At 40.6% G+C, this 24833-nt stretch overlaps 1 protein-coding gene across 1 annotated transcript in view; it reads left to right on the top strand.

Annotated features, from left to right (window-relative positions):
* lpar2b (lysophosphatidic acid receptor 2b) overlaps positions 1 to 24833 on the top strand; it is a 50184-nt gene that overhangs the window by 5459 nt on the left and 19892 nt on the right. The gene's annotated exons all lie outside the window — the stretch shown is intronic.

Raw genomic sequence — 24833 nt, 5'->3', positions numbered from 1 at the left:
AGACTAATATAACAGAGGTATAACTACACAGACTGGACAGTAGAATGTAGACTAATATAACAGAGTTATAACTAGACAGTAGAATGTAGACTAATATAACAGAGTTATAACTGGACAGACTGGACAGTAGAATGTAGACTAATATAACAGAGTTATAACTAGACAGACTGGACAGTAGAATGTAGACTAATATAACAGAGTTATAACTAGACAGTAGAATGTAGACTAATATAACAGAGTTATAACTAGACAGACTAGACAGTAGAATGTAGACTAATATAACAGAGTTATAACTAGACAGTAGAATGTAGACTAATATAACAGAGTTATAACTAGACAGTAGAATGTAGACTAATATATCAGAGTTATAACTAGACAGACTAGACAGTAGAATGGAGACTAATATAACATAGTTATAACTAGACAGTAGAATGTAGACTAATATAACAGAGTTATAACTAGACAGACTGGACAGTAGAATGTAGACTAATATAACAGAGGTATAACTACACAGACTGGACAGTAGAATGTAGACTAATATAACAGAGTTATAACTAGACAGTAGAATGTAGACTAATATAACAGAGTTATAACTGGACAGACTGGACAGTAGAATGTAGACTAATATAACAGAGTTATAACTAGACAGACTGGACAGTAGAATGTAGACTAATATAACAGAGTTATAACTAGACAGTAGAATGTAGACTAATATAACAGAGTTATAACTAGACAGACTAGACAGTAGAATGGAGACTAATATAACAGAGTTATAACTAGACAGTAGAATGTAGACTAATATAACAGAGTTATAACTAGACAGTAGAATGTAGACTAATATATCAGAGTTATAACTAGACAGACTAGACAGTAGAATGGAGACTAATATAACATAGTTATAACTAGACAGTAGAATGTAGACTAATATAACAGAGTTATAACTAGACAGTAGAATGTAGACTAATATAACAGAGTTATAACTAGAAAGACTAGACAGTAGAATGGAGACTAATATAACAGAGTTATAACTAGACAGTAGAATGTAGACTAATATAACAGAGTTATAACTAGACAGACTAGACAGTAGAATGTAGACTAATATAACAGAGTTATAACTAGACAGACTAGACAGTAGAATGTAGACTAATATAACAGAGTTATAACTACACAGACTGGACAGTAGAATGTAGACTAATATAACAGAGTTATAACTAGACAGTAGAATGTAGACTAATATAACAGAGTTATAACTAGACAGACTGGACAGTAGAATGTAGACTAATATAACAGAGTTATAACTACACAGACTGGACAGTAGAATGTAGACTAATATAACAGAGTTATAACTACACAGACTGGACAGTAGAATGTAGACTATTATAACAGAGTTATAACTACACAGACTGGACAGTAGAATGTAGACTAATATAACAGAGTTATAACTAGACAGTAGAATGTAGACTAATATAACAGAGTTATAACTACACAGACTGGACAGTAGAATGTAGACTAATATAACAGTTATAACTAGACAGACTGGACAGTAGAATGTAGACTAATATAACAGAGTTATAACTAGACAGTAGAATGTAGACTAATATAACAGAGTTATAACTAGACAGACTAGACAGTAGAATGTAGACTAATATAACAGAGTTATAACTAGACAGTAGAATGTAGACTAATATAACAGAGTTATAACTAGACAGACTGGACAGTAGAATGTAGACTAATATAACAGAGTTATAACTAGACAGTAGAATGTAGACTAATATAACAGAGTTATAACTAGACAGACTAGACAGTAGAATGTAGACTAATATAACAGAGTTATAACTGGACAGACTGGACAGTAGAATGTAGACTAATATAACAGAGTTATAACTACACAGACTGGACAGTAGAATGTAGACTAATATAACAGAGTTATAACTAGACAGACTGGACAGTAGAATGTAGACTAATATAACAGAGTTATAACTAGACAGACTAGACAGTAGAATGTAGACTAATATAACAGAGTTATAACTAGACAGACTAGACAGTAGAATGTAGACTAATATACCAGAGTTATAACTAGACAGACTGGACAGTAGAATGTAGACTAATATAACAGAGTTATAACTAGACAGTAGAATGTAGACTAATATAACAGAGTTATAACTAGACAGTAGAATATAGACTAATATAACAGAGTTATAACTAGACAGACTAGACAGTAGAATGGAGACTAATATAACATAGTTATAACTAGGCAGTAGAATGTAGACTAATAAAACAGAGTTATAACTAGACAGTAGAATGTAGACTAATATCACAGAGTTATAACTAGAATGACTAGACAGTAGAATGGAGACTAATATAACAGAGTTATAACTAGACAGTAGAATGTAGACTAATATAACAGAGTTATAACTAGACAGACTAGACAGTAGAATGTAGACTAATATAACAGAGTTAGAACTACACATGACTAGACAGTAGAATGTAGACTAATATAACAGAGTTATAACTAGACAGACTAGACAGTAGAATGTAGACTAATATAACAGAGTTATAACTAGACAGACTGGACAGTAGAATGTAGACTAATATAACAGACTTATAACTAGACAGACTGGACAGTAGAATGTAGACTAATATAACAGTTATAACTAGACAGTAGAATGTAGACTAATATAACAGAGTTATAACTAGACAGACTAGACAGTAGAATGGAGACTAATATAACAGAGTTATAACTAGACAGTAGAATGTAGACTAATATAACAGAGTTATAACTAGACAGACTGGACAGTAGAATGTAGACTAATATAACAGAGTTATAACTACACAGACTGGACAGTAGAATGTAGACTAATATAACAGAGTTATAACTACACAGACTGGACAGTAGAATGTAGACTATTATAACAGAGTTATAACTACACAGACTGGACAGTAGAATGTAGACTAATATAACAGAGTTATAACTAGACAGTAGAATGTAGACTAATATAACAGAGTTATAACTACACAGACTGGACAGTAGAATGTAGACTAATATAACAGTTATAACTAGACAGACTGGACAGTAGAATGTAGACTAATATAACAGAGTTATAACTAGACAGTAGAATGTAGACTAATATAACAGTTATAACTAGACAGTAGAATGTAGACTAATATAACAGAGTTATAACTAGACAGACTAGACAGTAGAATGTAGACTAATATAACAGAGTTATAACTAGACAGTAGAATGTAGACTAATATAACAGAGTTATAACTAGACAGACTGGACAGTAGAATGTAGACTAATATAACAGAGTTATAACTAGACAGTAGAATGTAGACTAATATAACAGAGTTATAACTAGACAGACTAGACAGTAGAATGTAGACTAATATAACAGAGTTATAACTGGACAGACTGGACAGTAGAATGTAGACTAATATAACAGAGTTATAACTAGACAGACTAGACAGTAGAATGTAGACTAATATAACAGAGTTATAACTAGACAGACTGGACAGTAGAATGTAGACTAATATAACAGAGTTATAACTAGACAGTAGAATGTAGACTAATATAACAGAGTTATAACTAGACAGACTAGACAGTAGAATGTAGACTAATATAACAGAGTTATAACTAGACAGACTAGACAGTAGAATGTAGACTAATATAACAGAGTTATAACTGGACAGACTGGACAGTAGAATGTAGACTAATATAACAGAGTTATAACTAGACAGACTAGACAGTAGAATGTAGACTAATATAACAGAGTTATAACTAGACAGACTGGACAGTAGAATGTAGACTAATATAACAGAGTTATAACTAGACAGTAGAATGTAGACTAATATAACAGAGTTATAACTAGACAGACTAGACAGTAGAATGTAGACTAATATAACAGAGTTATAACTAGACAGTAGAATGTAGACTAATATAACAGAGTTATAACTAGACAGTAGAATGTAGACTAATATAACAGAGTTATAACTAGACAGACTGGACAGTAGAATGTAGACTAATATAACAGAGTTATAACTAGACAGACTAGACAGTAGAATGTAGACTAATATAACAGAGTTATAACTAGACAGACTAGACAGTAGAATGTAGACTAATATAACAGAGTTATAACTAGACAGACTGGACAGTACAATGTAGACTAATATAACAGAGTTATAACTAGACAGTAGAATGTAGACTAATATAACAGAGTTATAACTAGACAGACTAGACAGTAGAATGTAGACTAATATAACAGAGTTATAACTAGACAGTAGAATGTAGACTAATATAACAGAGTTATAACTAGACAGTAGAATGTAGACTAATATAACAGAGTTATAACTAGACAGACTAGACAGTAGAATGGAGACTAATATAACATAGTTATAACTAGGCAGTAGAATGTAGACTAATATAACAGAGTTATAACTAGACAGTAGAATGTAGACTAATATCACAGAGTTATAACTAGAATGACTAGACAGTAGAATGGAGACTAATATAACAGAGTTATAACTAGACAGTAGAATGTAGACTAATATAACAGAGTTATAACTAGACAGACTGGACAGTAGAATGTAGACTAATATAACAGAGTTATAACTAGACAGTAGAATGTAGACTAATATAACAGAGTTATAACTAGACAGACTAGACAGTAGAATGTAGACTAATATAACAGAGTTATAACTAGACAGTAGAATGTAGACTAATATAACAGAGTTATAACTAGACAGTAGAATGTAGACTAATATAACAGAGTTATAACTAGACAGACTAGACAGTAGAATGGAGACTAATATAACATAGTTATAACTAGGCAGTAGAATGTAGACTAATATAACAGAGTTATAACTAGACAGTAGAATGTAGACTAATATCACAGAGTTATAACTAGAATGACTAGACAGTAGAATGGAGACTAATATAACAGAGTTATAACTAGACAGTAGAATGTAGACTAATATAACAGAGTTATAACTAGACAGACTAGACAGTAGAATGTAGACTAATATAACAGAGTTATAACTACACATGACTAGACAGTAGAATGTAGACTAATATAACAGAGTTATAACTAGACAGACTAGACAGTAGAATGTAGACTAATATAACAGAGTTATAACTAGACAGACTGGACAGTAGAATGTAGACTAATATAACAGAGTTATAACTACACAGACTGGACAGTAGAATGTAGACTAATATAACAGAGTTATAACTAGACAGACTGGACAGTAGAATGTAGACTAATATAACAGAGTTATAACTAGACAGACTGGACAGTAGAATGTAGACTAATATAACAGAGTTATAACTAGACAGACTAGACAGTAGAATGTAGACTAATATAACAGAGTTATAACTAGACAGACTAGACAGTAGAATGTAGACTAATATAACAGAGTTATAACTAGACAGACTGGACAGTAGAATGTAGACTAATATAACAGAGTTATAACTAGACAGTAGAATGTAGACTAATATAACAGAGTTATAACTAGACAGACTAGACAGTAGAATGTAGACTAATATAACAGAGTTATAACTAGACAGTAGAATGTAGACTAATATAACAGAGTTATAACTAGACAGTAGAATGTAGACTAATATAACAGAGTTATAACTAGACAGACTGGACAGTAGAATGTAGACTAATATAACAGAGTTATAACTAGACAGTAGAATGTAGACTAATATAACAGAGTTATAACTAGACAGACTAGACAGTAGAATGTAGACTAATATAACAGAGTTATAACTAGACAGACTAGACAGTAGAATGTAGACTAATATAACAGAGTTATAACTAGACAGACTAGACAGTAGAATGTAGACTAATATAACAGAGTTATAACTAGACAGACTGGACAGTAGAATGTAGACTAATATAACAGAGTTATAACTAGACAGACTGGACAGTAGAATGTAGACTAATATAACAGTTATAACTAGACAGTAGAATGTAGACTAATTTAACAGAGTTATAACTACACATAACATTGTGTCATTCTGAACTTTGGCCACACGGCTGTATTCCATTTTGATGTGCCTCCAGCGATACCTCTCCTCGTCCATTCTACACGTAACTGCCAAAGTAAAGGGCGCACTTTAGTAAAAGAGCGGTAGAAAGTATATTGAAACTGAAGCATGGTTTGCGTCCATACAGGAGGTTCCAGACGCGTGTAGAATGTATGCCAAGACGCAGTGAAGCTGTTCTGGTGGCCCAATGCCCTATTAACACACTTTATGCTGGTGTTTCCTTTATTTTGGGAGTTACCTGTAGCAGCAGTGTAGCAGCGGTGAACAGAACAGCAGCAGTGTAGCAGCGGTGAACAGAACAGCAGTGTAGCAGCAGTGTAGCAGCGGTGAACAGAACAGCAGTGTAGCAGCAGTGTAGCAGCGGTGAACAGAACAGCAGTGTAGCAGCAGTGTAGCAGCGGTGAACAGAACAGCTGTGTAGCAGCAGTGTAGCAGCGGTGAACAGAACAGCTGTGTAGCAGCAGTGTAGCAGCGGTGAACAGAACAGCTGTGTAGCAGCAGTGTAGCAGCGGTGAACAGAACAGCTGTGTAGCAGCGGTGAACAGAACAGCTGTGTGGGCGAGACGACTCGAGTCACACTACAGGGAATACAAACTAATAAAGGTGGATACTTCTAGAACATACTATTTACATATTTGTTTTTAGATTTGGTTGTAAAAAAAATCACTTCTCCTTTAAGAAACAGGAAGAGAGAGAGGGAAAGAAGGGATGAGGCTACCGCATAGGGTGTGTCTCCATCTGTAATGACCTGTTTGCATTCAAACTAGTGTTTACTGATTCTTCCCAGTACACACACACACACACACACACACACACACACACACACACACACACACACACACACACACACACACACACACACACACACACACACACACACACACACACACACACACACACACACACACACCGGCATAACAGGAAGTATAAATCAGACTGTTTAGAGTTCTGATATATGAGACACTCACTTCCTTTCTCTTAATCTCACACACACACACACACACACACACACACACACACATGTACACACATGTACACACGCACACCTCAGAATCTGTCTAACTCCCTAGAGTCGATTGACGCCCCGCTCATCCCCATCAGAATCTGTCAATTTAATCTAGAAATACTGTATATGTTTTGTTGCATTGGATGCGTCTCAAATCCCAGCATCCGCCGATGTCTCACTTCTGCATCTGTGGTGGAAGGTGGCTGAGTTACAGCATTGTTTGTCAGACAATGAGATACCGAAAACCAGTCTTCTCACAAAAACGTTTTGTAACATCCGAACTAGGGATGCATGATATATCGGTCAACTTATCGGAATCGGACGATATTAGCTAAAAATGCCAACATCGGTATCTGCCAGATGTCTAGTTTAACGCCCGATGTTAGAAACCTATGTCAAAGCTACTGTGCATACCTGTACACAGTAGGTACATGACGTAATAACGCCACGTTAAACGTTGCGCTACACTGCAACACAGCATTCCTGACCCACAATGTCTGCTGTGTGGATCGAGCCGTCAACAAGCCGAGGATGCATTTGAAAGAGTAAGAAAATTTCAGCGAGACAACTCAAAGGCGAAACCCATTAAAGCCTTCGATAATGGAATTCATTGCCGTTGACAATCAACCGTTCTCTGTCGTGGGTGATGTCTGCATTCGCCGACTGGTCGAGCACCGGTACACACTAACAAGTGTGCTATTTTTCAGATGTTGCCCTACCGGAGATACACAGTAATAGCGTCACTGCTATTAGCTTTTCGACATACATACTATGGAACTCCGTTTGGGTCTTTGCGTGTCAGAAAAGATACAGTAACACTGTCAAAGCTAGACAAAAAAGTCTGCAAACAATCAAACACTGGCCACGAACGATGTTTACAATACCGCATTGGTAATAAAGCATCATTTGTACAACCGCAACTTCTAGGGTAGCTAGCTTTAGCTTGGTACCTAGCTAGCACCAATGCAACCAGCCTGAAAACAATGACCAGTAGAAATTTCTGTAATTTTCATTATTCTTAGCAATGATTTAGGAATCCTTATGAGTAAGTATTAGCTAGGTTGCCACTTGTTGTTCGCCTATTGAAATTGAACTTCAGTTCATGAAAATAAATAGCTAGCCAGCTACTTAACCCTGTTGCCCAAAGCTAACGTTATAAGCAGCCAGTTAGCTTCATCTGGCTAGTGAGGCTTGACCGGACCGGGTTAGGTGTTGTGAAGCTAACCACAACAAGGATTAGGCACAATAGTGGAATTTGCGGTTTGCCTTCTAAATAAAAGTATGTAATTGACTGTGATGCAAATGAATACAGATAGTAGAATTATGCCATACGTTTACTTTGAAGGCAAACCACAAAATCCACTATTGTGGCTAATCCTTATTGTGGCTAGCTTCACATAGATGGGTCCGACCACCATTAATCAAATAAGAACTGTCTTAAAAGTAAGGGTTATTTTAGAGGATGACACCTAGCTATATAGTTAGCTAGCTAACTACAGCTACTGAAACAGATGTTGTGTTGCTATGCTTTTGGGGAAGAACATTGTTTGCATCCATCAGCTAGCTAGCTTTTTTTTGACCAGCACTGTAGGTGCTCGAGACAACTTTACCAGCATCATAGCATACGTATCGATGAATCGTTGTGACATATGAAATACGAGTGATGGTGTAATAACTACTTTAAAAATGTATGAACGAGTTAAATTATTATTTGACGTGCAGTCATTTTCGGGTCCTGATTGGTCAACACGTCAAATAGTCTTATTTGACGTATCTTTTTTGACACGCAAAGACCCAAACGGAGTTCCATAGAAATCCTGGTTGAGAAAGAAACGACTGAACAAATGAACAACGAAACAGCACAGCAAGTAAGTGAAAGAAATAGGTTTTGATTATGTTTTACTGGTAATGAGGACAAATGTAAATGCCAACAAAATAACTTTTTGGTCAGTGTGGTGTGTGTGACCTATATTTAACTAGGCAAGTCAGTTAAGAACAAATTCTTATTTACAATGACAGCCTACCTCGGCCAAACCCGGATGACGCTGGGCCAGTTGTGTGCCGCCCTATGGGACTCCCAATCACGGCCGGATGTGATACAACCTGGATTCGATCCAGGGACTGTAGTGATGCCTCTTGCACTGAGATGCAGTGCCTTAGACCACTGCGTCCGTGTGTGTGTGCAAACGATTTAACTGTACTAGAATGCTTAAAAGACCGCAACATTTTTAAATATCAGTTATCGGTATCATTACTGTTTTTTTTGGCAAGGACAAATATCGGATATCGGTATCGGACAAAAATGTAATATCAGTGCATCACTAATCCGAATGGTTTCACCCTCAAACTATTATGACCACACAATGGAAAGATGGCTCTCACGAACACGATGTTATTCTCCGTTCACGGAACTCGTCTGAAGGTAACCGGTACCAGTTAAACAAGTAAAATAAATTGAAGTATGAAAGTAGTTTTTGTGCCTTCCCTACACACACACACACTCTAGTACCCCCTCCCAGCAGCATCCTACACATGTACTAACATGGATGACCCCTGGACCATGACTCTAAGCTTTTAGAACAGCCACTGAGCCTGTTCTGGTGATGTCACACTGTAACATGTTACCACAGTCTGGACAAAACAACATGGTCTGTATGGAAGGACAACTGACTCCAAACGGCAGAATTTGGTCTTGGGCCATAGTTTGTTACAACTGACTGTTTTGGCTTGGTAGCCTTCTTCAGTTTGTAGGGCAACGGAACAGTCTACTGTACACACACATAGTTACACACACACACTCACCATAATACTGTGTGTGTGGTAAGCTACAGGATGTAGGTGTTTTAGCATGGCCCATTTGTAACTGCCAGCTCTCTGTTTGTCACTCTCAGTTAAAGGGTAATGAAACACTAGTCTTCAGAACACCAGATAACTGGAAATTGCCATATTGGCATTGTTGCATCATCGGCAGGAGAGTGTTGGAATTCCTGAATTCTTCTGAGCCCTTGACCTCTGAGTACATGAATGAGCATACTTTATGTACATGAATGAGCATACTTTATGTACATGAATGAGCATACTTTATGTACACGAATGAGCATACTTTATGTACATGAATGAGCATACTTTATGTACATGAATGAGCATACTTTATGTACATGAATGAGCATACTTTATGTACATGAATGAGCATACTTTATGTACATGAATGAGCATACTTTATGTACATGAATGAGCATACTTTATGTACATGAATGAGCATACTTTATGTACATGAATGAGCATACTTTACTGGTGTCAAACCATATATGAAAGTATGATACATAATTTGAAAGCTGAGAAACAGCCCTTTCAAATGATATGATATCCAATACACATCAATCAAATGGTAATCAGTCAAGAAAAAACACCTGTGAAATGTCTCTCGTGAGCTTTTTCTCCCCCCCAAACAACTGCCTTCAGCACAACTTCCCAATGACGATAGACTCAGTATGCTCTACGGTTTTCTCTTATTTTGTAAGGATTGATCATTTGAAATCAGTAATACCTTTTACTGTGAATGATGAGTTACAGCTGTTTTAGTGAAAGGAGGTATTTTTCTATTCTATGTTCTGTGATCAGCCACTTTATTATCTGGATATTAAACACACACATTACCTTCAGAAACTATTCATACCCTTTGACTCTTTCCACATTTTATTGATGTTTTATTATTATTTTACCGCCTACATTTTAAATGGATTATATTGAGATTTTGTGACACTGGCCTACACACAATACCCCAATAATGTCAAAGTGGAATTATGTTTTTAATTTAATATGAGAAGCTGAACTGTCTTGAGTCAATAAGTATTCAACCCCTTTGTTATGGCAACCCTAAATAAGTTCAGGGGTAAAACAATTGGCTTAACACAGGTTAGGTTCTAAGATTCTGGTACAAATTCCAATCGGACTCAGAACAATGCTCAAGCTAGATTTATTAAACCACACTGGATCATACAGCTGCAAAGACAAAGTATGAATTTTTTATTTTTTTATTTAACCTTTTAATTTAATTAGGGAAGTCAGTTAAGAACAAATTCTTATTTAAAATGACTGCCTACCCTGGCCGAACCCGGATGACGCTGGGCCAATTGTGCGCCACCCAATGGGACTCTCAATCATGGCCGGATGTGATACAGCCTGGATTCAAACCAGGGACTGTAGTGACGCCTATTGCACACACATACATTTATAACCTCTGTTTGTACCCTCTACTCAGACAAGCCCCCCCCCCCTCCCTGAGTCTAGCAACATAGATTAATTGTACATCCTAGACAGGTGGTGTTATTGTCCCAGCTTGAGTCCAGAACCCTTTGGTTCTCCTCCACCCACCTCCCTGTCTTCTTATCAGTCAGGAGAAGCCTCGACACTAGGGAGTATACGTTCTAGCAGCCTGCCGCAGTCACACATTGAAAGAATATAATGATATAGAACAGTGAAGCTATAACACTGAGATAATATAATGAAATTTAACAGTGAAGCTATAACACTGAGATAATATAATGATATTAAACAGTGAAGCTATAACGCTGAGATAATATAATGATATTTAACAGTGAAGCTATAACACTGAGATAATATAATGAAATTTAACAGTGAAGCTATAACACTGAGATAATATAATGAAATTTAACAGTGAAGCTATAACACTGAGATAATATAATGATATTTAACAGTGATGCTATAACACTGAGATAATATAATGATATTTAACAGTGAAGCTATAACACTGAGATAATATAATGATATTTAACAGTGATGCTATAACACTGAGATAATATAATGATATTAAACAGTGAAGCTATAACACTGAGATAATATAATGAAATTTAACAGTGAAGCTATAACATACAGAAAGAATATTGTGATATATAACAGTGAAGTTATAACACTGAGATAATATAATGAAATTTAACAGTGAAGCTATAACACTGAGATAATATAATGAAATTTAACAGTGAAGCTATAACACTGAGATAATATAATGATAAACAGTGAAGGTATAAGAGTGTTACATGTCAGTAAACAATTCTCTCTACCATACTGTATGACTCCTATCTCCCCTTATGGAAACATTCTGTCTCAGAGACAGGCTCCCTTTGTTATATGATTATAAACACACTAAAACATCCTCAAGTCAATGAGTCAGTTTCCAACACAAGTCACATCATAAGTTGCATGGACTCCCTCTGTGTGCAGTAAGAGTGTTGAACGTGATGTTTGAGTGACTACCTCATCTCTGTACCCCACACGTACAGTTATCTGTAAGGTCCCTCAGTCGAGCAGTGGATTTGAAACACAGATTGAACCACAAAGACCAGGGAGGTTTTCCGATGCCTCGCAGAGAAGGGACATACACTAGTGAGGCCATATTAGTGAAACAAAACCTTTATTGAATGAATAAGGTAAAAAACCCCAATGTGCTACAAAAAGCCCTGCTATCATAACATTATATACAATATTTAACTCAGGGATATTGGTCTGGAATTACAAAATATGATAAGAATAAGGCATCTAATAACAATAATTGTCTTTTCCAACTAAAACATTGAATGTACATACATTCCACTAGGCCTGTAGCCTAACACACCAGGAATCACAATGGGAACACGTTAAAAGCATGTAAGGGAAGTGAAATGACCAGTGACACAGTCTGAGCTACTGGGTGAAGACGAGGTCCCTTTACTATGACCAGTGACAGTCTGAGCTACTGGGTGAAGACTAGGAGTCCTTTTACTATGATCAGTGACAGTCTGAGTTACTGGGTGAAGACTAGGAGTCCCTTTACTATGAACAGTGACAGTCTGAGCTACTGGGTGAAGACTAGGAGTCCCTTTACTATGACCAGTGACAGTCTGAGTTACTGGGTGAAGACGAGGTCCCTTTACTATGACCAGTGACAGTCTGAGTTACTGGGTGAAGACTAGGAGTCCCTTTACTATGACCAGTGACAGTCTGAGTTACTGGGTGAAGACGAGGTCCCTTTACTATGACCAGTGACAGTCTGAGTTACTGGGTGAAGACTAGGAGTCCTTTTACTATGACCAGTGACAGTCTGAGTTACTGGGTGAAGACTAGGAGTCCCTTTACTATGACCAGTGACAGTCTGAGTTACTGGGTGAAGACTAGGAGTCCTTTTACTATGACCAGTGACAGTCTGAGTTACTGGGTGAAGACTAGGAGTCCCTTTACTATGACCAGTGACAGTCTGCGTTACTGGGTGAAGACTAGGAGCCCCTTTACTATGACCAGTGACAGTCTGAGCTACTGGGTGAAGACTAGGAGTCCCTTTACTATGACCAGTGACAGTCTGAGCTACTGGGTGAAGACTAGGAGTCCCTTTACTATGACCAGTGACAGTCTGCGTTACTGGGTGAAGACTAGGAGTCCCTTTACTATGACCAGTGACAGTCTTAGCTACTGGGTGAAGACTAGGAGTCCCTTTACTATGACCAGTGACAGTCTGAGTTACTGGGTGAAGACGAGGTCCCTTTACTATGACCAGTGACAGTCTGAGTTACTGGGTGAAGACTAGGAGTCCTTTTACTATGATCAGTGACAGTCTGAGTTACTGGGTGAAGACTAGGAGTCCCTTTACTATGAACAGTGACAGTCTGAGCTACTGGGTGAAGACTAGGAGTCCCTTTACTATGACCAGTGACAGTCTGAGCTACTGGGTGAAGACTAGGAGTCCCTTTACTATGACCAGTGACAGTCTGAGTTACTGGGTGAAGACGAGGTCCCTTTACTATGACCAGTGACAGTCTGAGTTACTGGGTGAAGACTAGGAGTCCCTTTACTATGACCAGTGACAGTCTGAGTTACTGGGTGAAGACGAGGTCCCTTTACTATGACCAGTGACAGTCTGAGTTACTGGGTGAAGACTAGGAGTCCTTTTACTATGACCAGTGACAGTCTGAGTTACTGGGTGAAGACTAGGAGTCCCTTTACTATGACCAGTGACAGTCTGAGTTACTGGGTGAAGACTAGGAGTCCTTTTACTATGACCAGTGACAGTCTGAGTTACTGGGTGAAGACTAGGAGTCCCTTTACTATGACCAGTGACAGTCTGCGTTACTGGGTGAAGACTAGGAGTCCCTTTACTATGACCAGTGACAGTCTGAGCTACTGGGTGAAGACTAGGAGTCCCTTTACTATGACCAGTGACAGTCTGAGCTACTGGGTGAAGACTAGGAGTCCCTTTACTATGACCAGTGACAGTCTGAGCTACTGGGTGAAGACTAGGAGTCCCTTTACTATGACCAGTGACAGTCTGAGTTACTGGGTGAAGACTAGGAGTTCCTTTACTATGACCAGTGACAGTCTGAGTTACTGGGTGAAGACTAGGAGTCCCTTTACTATGACCAGTGACAGTCTGAGCTACTGGGTGAAGACGAGGAGTCCCTTTACTATGACCAGTGACAGTCTGAGTTACTGGGTGAAGACTAGGAGTTCCTTTACTATGACCAGTGACACAGTCTGAGTTACTGGGTGAAGACTAGGAGTTCCTTTACTATGACCAGTGACAGTCTGAGTTACTGGGTGAAGACGAGGTCCCTTTACTATGACCAGTGACAGTCTGAGTTACTGGGTGAAGACTAGGAGTTCCTTTACTATGACCAGTGACAGTCTGAGTTACTGGGTGAAGACGAGGTCCCTTTACTATGACCAGTGACAGTCTGAGTTACTGGGTGAAGACTAGGAGTCCTTTTACTATGACCAGTGACAGTCTGAGTTACTGGGTGAAGACGAGGTCCCTTTACTATGACCAGTGACAGTCTGAGTTACTGGGTGAAGACTAGGAGTCCTTTTACTATGACCAGTGACAGTCTGAGTTACTGGATGAAGACTAGGAGTCCCTTTACTATGACCAGTGACAGTCTGAGTTACTGGGTGAAGACTAGGAGTCCCTTTACTATGAACAGTGACAGTCTGAGCTACTGGGTGAAGACTAGGAGTCCCTTTACTATGAACAGTGACAGTCTGAGCTACTGGGTGAAGACTAGGAGTCCCTTTACTATGACCAGTGACAGTCTGAGTTACTGGGTGAAGACGAGGTCCCTTTACTATGACCAGTGACAGTCTGAGTTACTGGGTGAAGACTAGGAGTCCCTTTACTATGACCAGTGACAGTCTGAGTTACTGGGTGAAGACTAGGAGTCCCTTTACTATGACCAGTGACAGTCTGCGTTACTGGGTGAAGACTAGGAGCCCCTTTACTATGACCAGTGACAGTCTGAGCTACTGGGTGAAGACTAGGAGTCCCTTTACTATGACCAGTGACAGTCTGAGCTACTGGGTGAAGACTAGGAGTCCCTTTACTATGACCAGTGACAGTCTGCGTTACTGGGTGAAGACTAGGAGTCCCTTTACTATGACCAGTGACAGTCTTAGCTACTGGGTGAAGACTAGGAGTCCCTTTACTATGACCAGTGACAGTCTGAGTTACTGGGTGAAGACGAGGTCCCTTTACTATGACCAGTGACAGTCTGAGTTACTGGGTGAAGACTAGGAGTCCTTTTACTATGATCAGTGACAGTCTGAGTTACTGGGTGAAGACTAGGAGTCCCTTTACTATGAACAGTGACAGTCTGAGCTACTGGGTGAAGACTAGGAGTCCCTTTACTATGACCAGTGACAGTCTGAGCTACTGGGTGAAGACTAGGAGTCCCTTTACTATGACCAGTGACAGTCTGAGTTACTGGGTGAAGACGAGGTCCCTTTACTATGACCAGTGACAGTCTGAGTTACTGGGTGAAGACTAGGAGTCCCTTTACTATGACCAGTGACAGTCTGAGTTACTGGGTGAAGACGAGGTCCCTTTACTATGACCAGTGACAGTCTGAGTTACTGGGTGAAGACTAGGAGTCCTTTTACTATGACCAGTGACAGTCTGAGTTACTGGGTGAAGACTAGGAGTCCCTTTACTATGACCAGTGACAGTCTGAGTTACTGGGTGAAGACTAGGAGTCCTTTTACTATGACCAGTGACAGTCTGAGTTACTGGGTGAAGACTAGGAGTCCCTTTACTATGACCAGTGACAGTCTGCGTTACTGGGTGAAGACTAGGAGTCCCTTTACTATGACCAGTGACAGTCTGAGCTACTGGGTGAAGACTAGGAGTCCCTTTACTATGACCAGTGACAGTCTTAGCTACTGGGTGAAGACTAGGAGTCCCTTTACTATGACCAGTGACAGTCTGAGCTACTGGGTGAAGACTAGGAGTCCCTTTACTATGACCAGTGACAGTCTGAGTTACTGGGTGAAGACTAGGAGTTCCTTTACTATGACCAGTGACAGTCTGAGTTACTGGGTGAAGACTAGGAGTCCCTTTACTATGACCAGTGACAGTCTGAGCTACTGGGTGAAGACGAGGAGTCCCTTTACTATGACCAGTGACAGTCTGAGTTACTGGGTGAAGACTAGGAGTTCCTTTACTATGACCAGTGACACAGTCTGAGTTCCTGGGTGAAGACTAGGAGTTCCTTTACTATGACCAGTGACAGTCTGAGTTACTGGGTGAAGACGAGGTCCCTTTACTATGACCAGTGACAGTCTGAGTTACTGGGTGAAGACTAGGAGTCCTTTTACTATGACCAGTGACAGTCTGAGTTACTGGGTGAAGACTAGGAGTCCCTTTACTATGACCAGTGACAGTCTGAGCTACTGGGTGAAGACGAGGAGTCCCTTTACTATGACCAGTGACAGTCTGAGTTACTGGGTGAAGACTAGGAGTTCCTTTACTATGACCAGTGACAGTCTGAGTTACTGGGTGAAGACGAGGTCCCTTTACTATGACCAGTGACAGTCTGAGTTACTGGGTGAAGACTAGGAGTCCTTTTACTATGACCAGTGACAGTCTGAGTTACTGGGTGAAGACGAGGTCCCTTTACTATGACCAGTGACAGTCTGAGTTACTGGGTGAAGACTAGGAGTCCTTTTACTATGACCAGTGACAGTCTGAGTTACTGGATGAAGACTAGGAGTCCCTTTACTATGACCAGTGACAGTCTGAGTTACTGGGTGAAGACTAGGAGTCCCTTTACTATGACCAGTGACAGTCTGCGTTACTGGGTGAAGACTAGGAGTCCCTTTACTATGACCAGTGACAGTCTGAGTTACTGGGTGAAGACTAGGAGTCCTTTTACTATGATCAGTGACAGTCTGAGTTACTGGGTGAAGACTAGGAGTCCCTTTACTATGAACAGTGACAGTCTGAGCTACTGGGTGAAGACTAGGAGTCCCTTTACTATGAACAGTGACAGTCTGAGCTACTGGGTGAAGACTAGGAGTCCCTTTACTATGACCAGTGACAGTCTGAGTTACTGGGTGAAGACGAGGTCCCTTTACTATGACCAGTGACAGTCTGAGTTACTGGGTGAAGACTAGGAGTCCCTTTACTATGACCAGTGACAGTCTGAGTTACTGGGTGAAGACGAGGTCCCTTTACTATGACCAGTGACAGTCTGAGTTACTGGGTGAAGACTAGGAGTCCTTTTACTATGACCAGTGACAGTCTGAGTTACTGGGTGAAGACTAGGAGTCCCTTTACTATGACCAGTGACAGTCTGAGTTACTGGGTGAAGACTAGGAGTCCTTTTACTATGACCAGTGACAGTCTGAGTTACTGGGTGAAGACTAGGAGTCCCTTTACTATGACCAGTGACAGTCTGCGTTACTGGGTGAAGACTAGGAGTCCCTTTACTATGACCAGTGACAGTCTGAGCTACTGGGTGAAGACTAGGAGTCCCTTTACTATGACCAGTGACAGTCTGAGCTACTGGGTGAAGACTAGGAGTCCCTTTACTATGACCAGTGACAGTCTGAGCTACTGGGTGAAGACTAGGAGTCCCTTTACTATGACCAGTGACAGTCTGAGTTACTGGGTGAAGACTAGGAGTTCCTTTACTATGACCAGTGACAGTCTGAGTTACTGGGTGAAGACTAGGAGTCCCTTTACTATGACCAGTGACAGTCTGAGCTACTGGGTGAAGACGAGGAGTCCCTTTACTATGACCAGTGACAGTCTGAGTTACTGGGTGAAGACTAGGAGTTCCTTTACTATGACCAGTGACACAGTCTGAGTTACTGGGTGAAGACTAGGAGTTCCTTTACTATGACCAGTGACAGTCTGAGTTACTGGGTGAAGACGAGGTCCCTTTACTATGACCAGTGACAGTCTGAGTTACTGGGTGAAGACTAGGAGTCCTTTTACTATGACCAGTGACAGTCTGAGTTACTGGGTGAAGACTAGGAGTCCCTTTACTATGACCAGTGACAGTCTGAGCTACTGGGTGAAGACGAGGAGTCCCTTTACTATGACCAGTGACAGTCTGAGTTACTGGGTGAAGACTAGGAGTTCCTTTACTATGACCAGTGACAGTCTGAGTTACTGGGTGAAGACGAGGTCCCTTTACTATGACCAGTGACAGTCTGAGTTACTGGGTGAAGACTAGGAGTCCTTTTACTATGACCAGTGACAGTCTGAGTTACTGGGTGAAGACGAGGTCCCTTTACTATGACCAGTGACAGTCTGAGTTACTGGGTGAAGACTAGGAGTCCTTTTACTATGACCAGTGACAGTCTGAGTTACTGGATGAAGACTAGGAGTCCCTTTACTATGACCAGTGACAGTCTGAGTTACTGGGTGAAGACTAGGAGTCCTTTTACTATGACCAGTGACAGTCTGAGTTACTGGGTGAAGACTAGGAGTCCCTTTACTATGACCAGTGACAGTCTGCGTTACTGGGTGAAGACTAGGAGTCCCTTTACTATGACCAGTGACAGTCTGAGCTACTGGGTGAAGACTAGGAGTCCCTTTACTATGACCAGTGACAGTCTGAGCTACTGGGTGAAGATTAGGAGTCCCTTTACTATGACCAGTGACAGTCTGAGCTACTGGGTGAAGACTAGGAGTCCCTTTACTATGACCAGTGACAGTCTGAGTTACTGGGTGAAGACTAGGAGTTCCTTTACTATGACCAGTGACAGTCTGAGTTACTGGGTGAAGACTAGGAGTCCCTTTACTATGACCAGTGACAGTCTGAGCTACTGGGTGAAGACTAGGAGTTCCTTTACTATGACCAGTGACACAGTCTGAGTTACTGGGTGAAGACTAGGAGTTCCTTTACTATGACCAGTGACAGTCTGAGCTACTGGGTGAAGACTAGGAGTCCCTTTACTATGACCAGTGACAGTCTGAGCTACTGGGTGAAGACTAGGAGTCCCTTTACTATGACCAGTGACAGTCTGAGCTACTGGGTGAAGACTAGGAGTCCCTTTACTATGACCAGTGACAGTCTGAGCTACTGGGTGAAGACTAGGAGTCCCTTTACTATGACCAGTGACAGTCTGAGTTACTGGGTGAAGACTAGGAGTTCCTTTACTATGACCAGTGACAGTCTGAGTTACTGGGTGAAGACTAGGAGTCCCTTTACTATGACCAGTGACAGTCTGAGCTACTGGGTGAAGACGAGGAGTCCCTTTACTATGACCAGTGACAGTCTGAGTTACTGGGTGAAGACTAGGAGTTCCTTTACTATGACCAGTGACACAGTCTGAGTTACTGGGTGAAGACTAGGAGTTCCTTTACTATGACCAGTGACAGTCTGAGTTACTGGGTGAAGACTAGGAGTCCCTTTACTATGACCAGTAACAGTCTGAGTTACTGGGTGAAGACTAGGAGTCCCTTTACTATGACCAGTGACAGTCTGAGTTACTGGGTGAAGACTAGGAGTCCCTTTACTAGAGTCTATGTTTGGTATGTACAGAGCCTTCAGAAACTATTCACATCCCTTGATTTTATCCACATTTTGTTGCATTATATCCTGACTTTAAAATCAATGAAATATACATTTTGTGTCCCTGGATCCACATGAATGTAGAAGTGTGGATCCTAAAAGACCATGGTACTTACCTACGCAGCAGCAAGAGGAACTGGCCCTCCCTACCTTCAGGCTCTGCTGAAACCCTACACCCCAACCAGAGCACTCCGTTCTGCCACCTCTGGTCTCTTGGTCCTCCCACCCCTAGCTCCCACTCAGCCCAGTCCAAGCTCTTCTCTGTCCTGGCACCCCAATGGTGGAACCAGCTTCCCCCTGCAGCTAGGACAGCAGAGCCCCTGCCCATCTTCTGAAAACATTCCTCTTCAAAGAGTATCCTAAATATTCCCGCAATGTACTTCCTGTGAAACGTGGTTTTCCCACCTAGCAATCTTAAAATGAATGCACTACCTGGAAGTCCCTCTGGATAAGAGCGTCTGTTGACTATGACTAAAATGTTTAGTGACATATTCTCTTCTTATTTACAATAAAAGTGCCTCCAAAATGACACATTATTTACTATTAATTTATTTTGGGCACAAAATAATCTGAAACACCAAAATGAACGGCAAATGCATCCAACAAGTTTGTAGAGTCACGCTCATGGTGTAGTATTTGCATGCTTGAAATATGGGACCAAATACTAAACTTTTAACTACTTTATTTATAAGAATCTTTAGGGGTGTCTAGTTTTGACCTCTACCTTTTTCAGAAAAAAGGTGTTGTTACATAAAATTAAGTAATTGTATTAGTAGGAAATAACATATTTTACCCATTTATTTTTCGCATACAATATAGCTCAGTATTTGTGTGATTTATTTATCATCTTAATCTAGGTTGTAAATAATTTCGGACACCATTGTGTATATAAACCCAGCAAAAAAAGAAACGTCACTGTCAACTGCGTTTATTTTCAGTTAATTTTTTTACCTGAGTTTATAAATCCATGTTTCATTTGAACTGTACTGCTACCAGATACCTAGATGGATGGAGCTGTGAGGTACTTCTACCAGATACCTAGATATATAGATGGAGCTGTGAGGTACTGCTACCAGATACCTAGATAGATGGATGGAGCTGTGAGGTACTTCTACCAGATACCTAGATAGATGGATGGAGCTGTGAGGTACTTCTACCAGATACCTAGATAGATGGATGGAGCTGTGAGGTACTTCTACCAGATACCTAGATAGATGGATGGAGCTGTGATGTACTGCTACCAGATACCTAGATAGATGGATGGAGCTGTGAGGTACTGCTACCAGATACCTAGATAGATGGAGCTGTGATGTACTGCTACCAGATACCTAGATAGATGGAGCTGTGAGGTACTTCTACCAGATACCTAGATAGATGGATGGAGCTGTGAGGTACTGCTACCAGATACCTAGATAGATAGATGGAGCTGTGATGTACTTCTACCAGATACCTAGATAGATGGATGGAGCTGTGATGTACTTCTACCAGATACCTAGATAGATGGAGCTGTGATGTACTTCTACCAGATACCTAGATAGATGGATGGAGCTGTGAGGTACTTCTACCAGATACCTAGATAGATGGAGCTGTGATGTACTTCTACCAGATACCTAGATAGATGGATGGAGCTGTGAGGTACTTCTACCAGATACCTAGATAGATGGATGGAGCTGTGAGGTACTGCTACCAGATACCTAGATAGATAGATGGAGCTGTGATGTACTTCTACCAGATACCTAGATAGATGGATGGAGCTGTGAGGTACTTCTACCAGATACCTAGATAGATGGATGGAGCTGTGAGGTACTTCTACCAGATACCTAGATATATAGATGGAGCTGTGATGTACTTCTACCAGATACCTAGATAGATGGATGGAGCTGTGATGTACTTCTACCAGATACCTAGATAGATGGATGGAGCTGTGAGGTACTTCTACCAGATACCTAGATAGATGGATGGAGCTGTGAGGTACTTCTACCAGATACCTAGATAGATGGATGGAGCTGTGAGGTACTTCTACCAGATACCTAGATAGATGGATGGAGCTGTGAGGTACTTCTACCAGATACCTAGATAGATGGAGCTGTGAGGTACTTCTACCAGATACCTAGATAGATGGATGGAGCTGTGAGGTACTGCTACCAGATACCTAGATAGATAGATGGAGCTGTGAGGTACTTCTACCAGATACCTAGATAGATGGATGGAGCTGTGAGGTACTTCTACCAGATACCTAGATAGATGGATGGAGCTGTGAGGTACTTCTACCAGATACCTAGATAGATGGAGCTGTGAGGTACTTCTACCAGATACCTAGATAGATGGATGGAGCTGTGAGGTACTGCTACCAGATACCTAGATAGATAGATGGAGCTGTGAGGTACTTCTACCAGATACCTAGATATATAGATGGAGCTGTGATGTACTTCTACCAGATACCTAGATAGATGGATGGAGCTGTGATGTACTTCTACCAGATACCTAGATAGATGGATGGAGCTGTGATGTACTTCTACCAGATACCTAGATAGATGGATGGAGCTGTGATGTACTTCTACCAGATACCTAGATAGATGGATGGAGCTGTGAGGTACTTCTACCAGATACCTAGATAGATGGATGGAGCTGTGAGGTACTTCTACCAGATACCTAGATAGATGGATGGAGCTGTGAGGTACTTCTACCAGATACCTAGATAGATGGATGGAGCTGTGAGGTACTTCTACCAGATACCTAGATAGATGGAGCTGTGAGGTACTTCTACCAGATACCTAGATAGATGGATGGAGCTGTGAGGTACTTCTACCAGATACCTAGATAGATGGATGGAGCTGTGAGGTACTTCTACCAGATACCTAGATAGATGGAGCTGTGAGGTACTTCTACCAGATACCTAGATAGATGGATGGAGCTGTGAGGTACTGCTACCAGATACCTAGATAGATAGATGGAGCTGTGAGGTACTTCTACCAGATACCTAGATAGATGGATGGAGCTGTGAGGTACTGCTACCAGATACCTAGATAGATGGAGCTGTGATGTACTTCTACCAGATACCTAGATAGATGGATGGAGCTGTGAGGTACTTCTACCAGATACCTAGATAGATGGATGGAGCTGTGAGGTACTTCTACCAGATACCTAGATAGATGGATGGAGCTGTGAGGTACTGCTACCAGATACCTAGATAGATGGAGCTGTGAGGTACTTCTACCAGATACCTAGATAGATGGATGGAGCTGTGAGGTACTTCTACCAGATACCTAGATAGATGGAGCTGTGAGGTACTTCTACCAGATACCTAGATAGATGGATGGAGCTGTGAGGTACTGCTACCAGATACCTAGATAGATGCTGCCAGATACCTAGATAGATGGAGCTGTGAGGTACTTCTACCAGATACCTAGATAGATAGATGGAGCTATGAGGTACTTCTACCAGATACCTAGATAGATGGATGGAGCTGTGAGGTACTTCTACCAGATACCTAGATAGATAGATGGAGCTGTGATGTACTGCTACCAGATACCTAGATAGATGGAGCTGTGATGTACTTCTACCAGATACCTAGATAGATGGATGGAGCTGTGATGTACTTCTACCAGATACCTAGATAGATGGATGGAGCTGTGAGGTACTTCTACCAGATACCTAGATAGATGGATGGAGCTGTGAGGTACTTCTACCAGATACCTAGATAGATGGATGGAGCTGTGAGGTACTTCTACCAGATACCTAGATAGATAGATGGAGCTGTGAGGTACTGCTACCAGATACCTAGATAGATGCTGCCAGATACCTAGATAGATGGAGCTGTGAGGTACTTCTACCAGATACCTAGATAGATGGAGCTGTGAGGTACTGCTACCAGATACCTAGATAGATAGATGGAGCTGTGAGGTACTGCTACCAGATACCTAGATATATAGATGGAGCTGTGAGGTACTGCTACCAGATACCTAGATATATAGATGGAGCTGTGAGGTACTGCTACCAGATACCTAGATATATAGATGGAGCTGTGAGGTACTTCTACCAGATACCTAGATAGATGGATGGAGCTGTGAGGTACTTCTACCAGATACCTAGATAGATAGATGGAGCTGTGAGGTACTGCTACCAGATACCTAGATAGATGCTGCCAGATACCTAGATAGATGGAGCTGTGAGGTACTTCTACCAGATACCTAGATAGATGGAGCTGTGAGGTACTTCTACCAGATACCTAGATAGATAGATGGAGCTGTGAGGTACTTCTACCAGATACCTAGATAGATAGATGGAGCTGTGAGGTACTTCTACCAGATACCTAGATAGATAGATGGAGCTGTGAGGTACTTCTACCAGATACCTAGATAGATAGATGGAGCTGTGAGGTACTTCTACCAGATACCTAGATAGATGGAGCTGTGAGGTACTTCTACCAGATACCTAGATAGATGGAGCTGTGAGGTACTTCTACCAGATACCTAGATAGATGGAGCTGTGAGGTACTTCTACCAGATACCTAGATAGATAGATGGAGCTGTGATGTACTTCTACCAGATACCTAGATAGATAGATGGAGCTGTGAGGTACTTCTACCAGATACCTAGATAGATGGATGGAGCTGTGAGGTACTTCTACCAGATACCTAGATAGATAGATGGAGCTGTGATGTACTGCTACCAGATACCTAGATAGATGGATGGAGCTGTGATGTACTGCTACCAGATACCTAGATAGATAGATGGAGCTGTGAGGTACTTCTACCAGATACCTAGATAGATGGATGGAGCTATGATGTACTTCTACCAGATACCTAGATAGATGGATGGAGCTGTGAGGTACTTCTACCAGATACCTAGATAGATAGATGGAGCTGTGAGGTACTGCTACCAGATACCTAGATAGATGGAGCTATGATGTACTTCTACCAGATACCTAGATAGAT

This window comes from Salvelinus fontinalis, chromosome 40 (genome assembly GCF_029448725.1).
Source record: "Salvelinus fontinalis isolate EN_2023a chromosome 40, ASM2944872v1, whole genome shotgun sequence".
Taxonomy (NCBI): Eukaryota; Metazoa; Chordata; class Actinopteri; order Salmoniformes; family Salmonidae; genus Salvelinus; species Salvelinus fontinalis.
The sequence above is the reverse complement of the archived record's forward strand: the minus strand, read 5'-3'. Positions and strand labels throughout refer to the sequence as shown.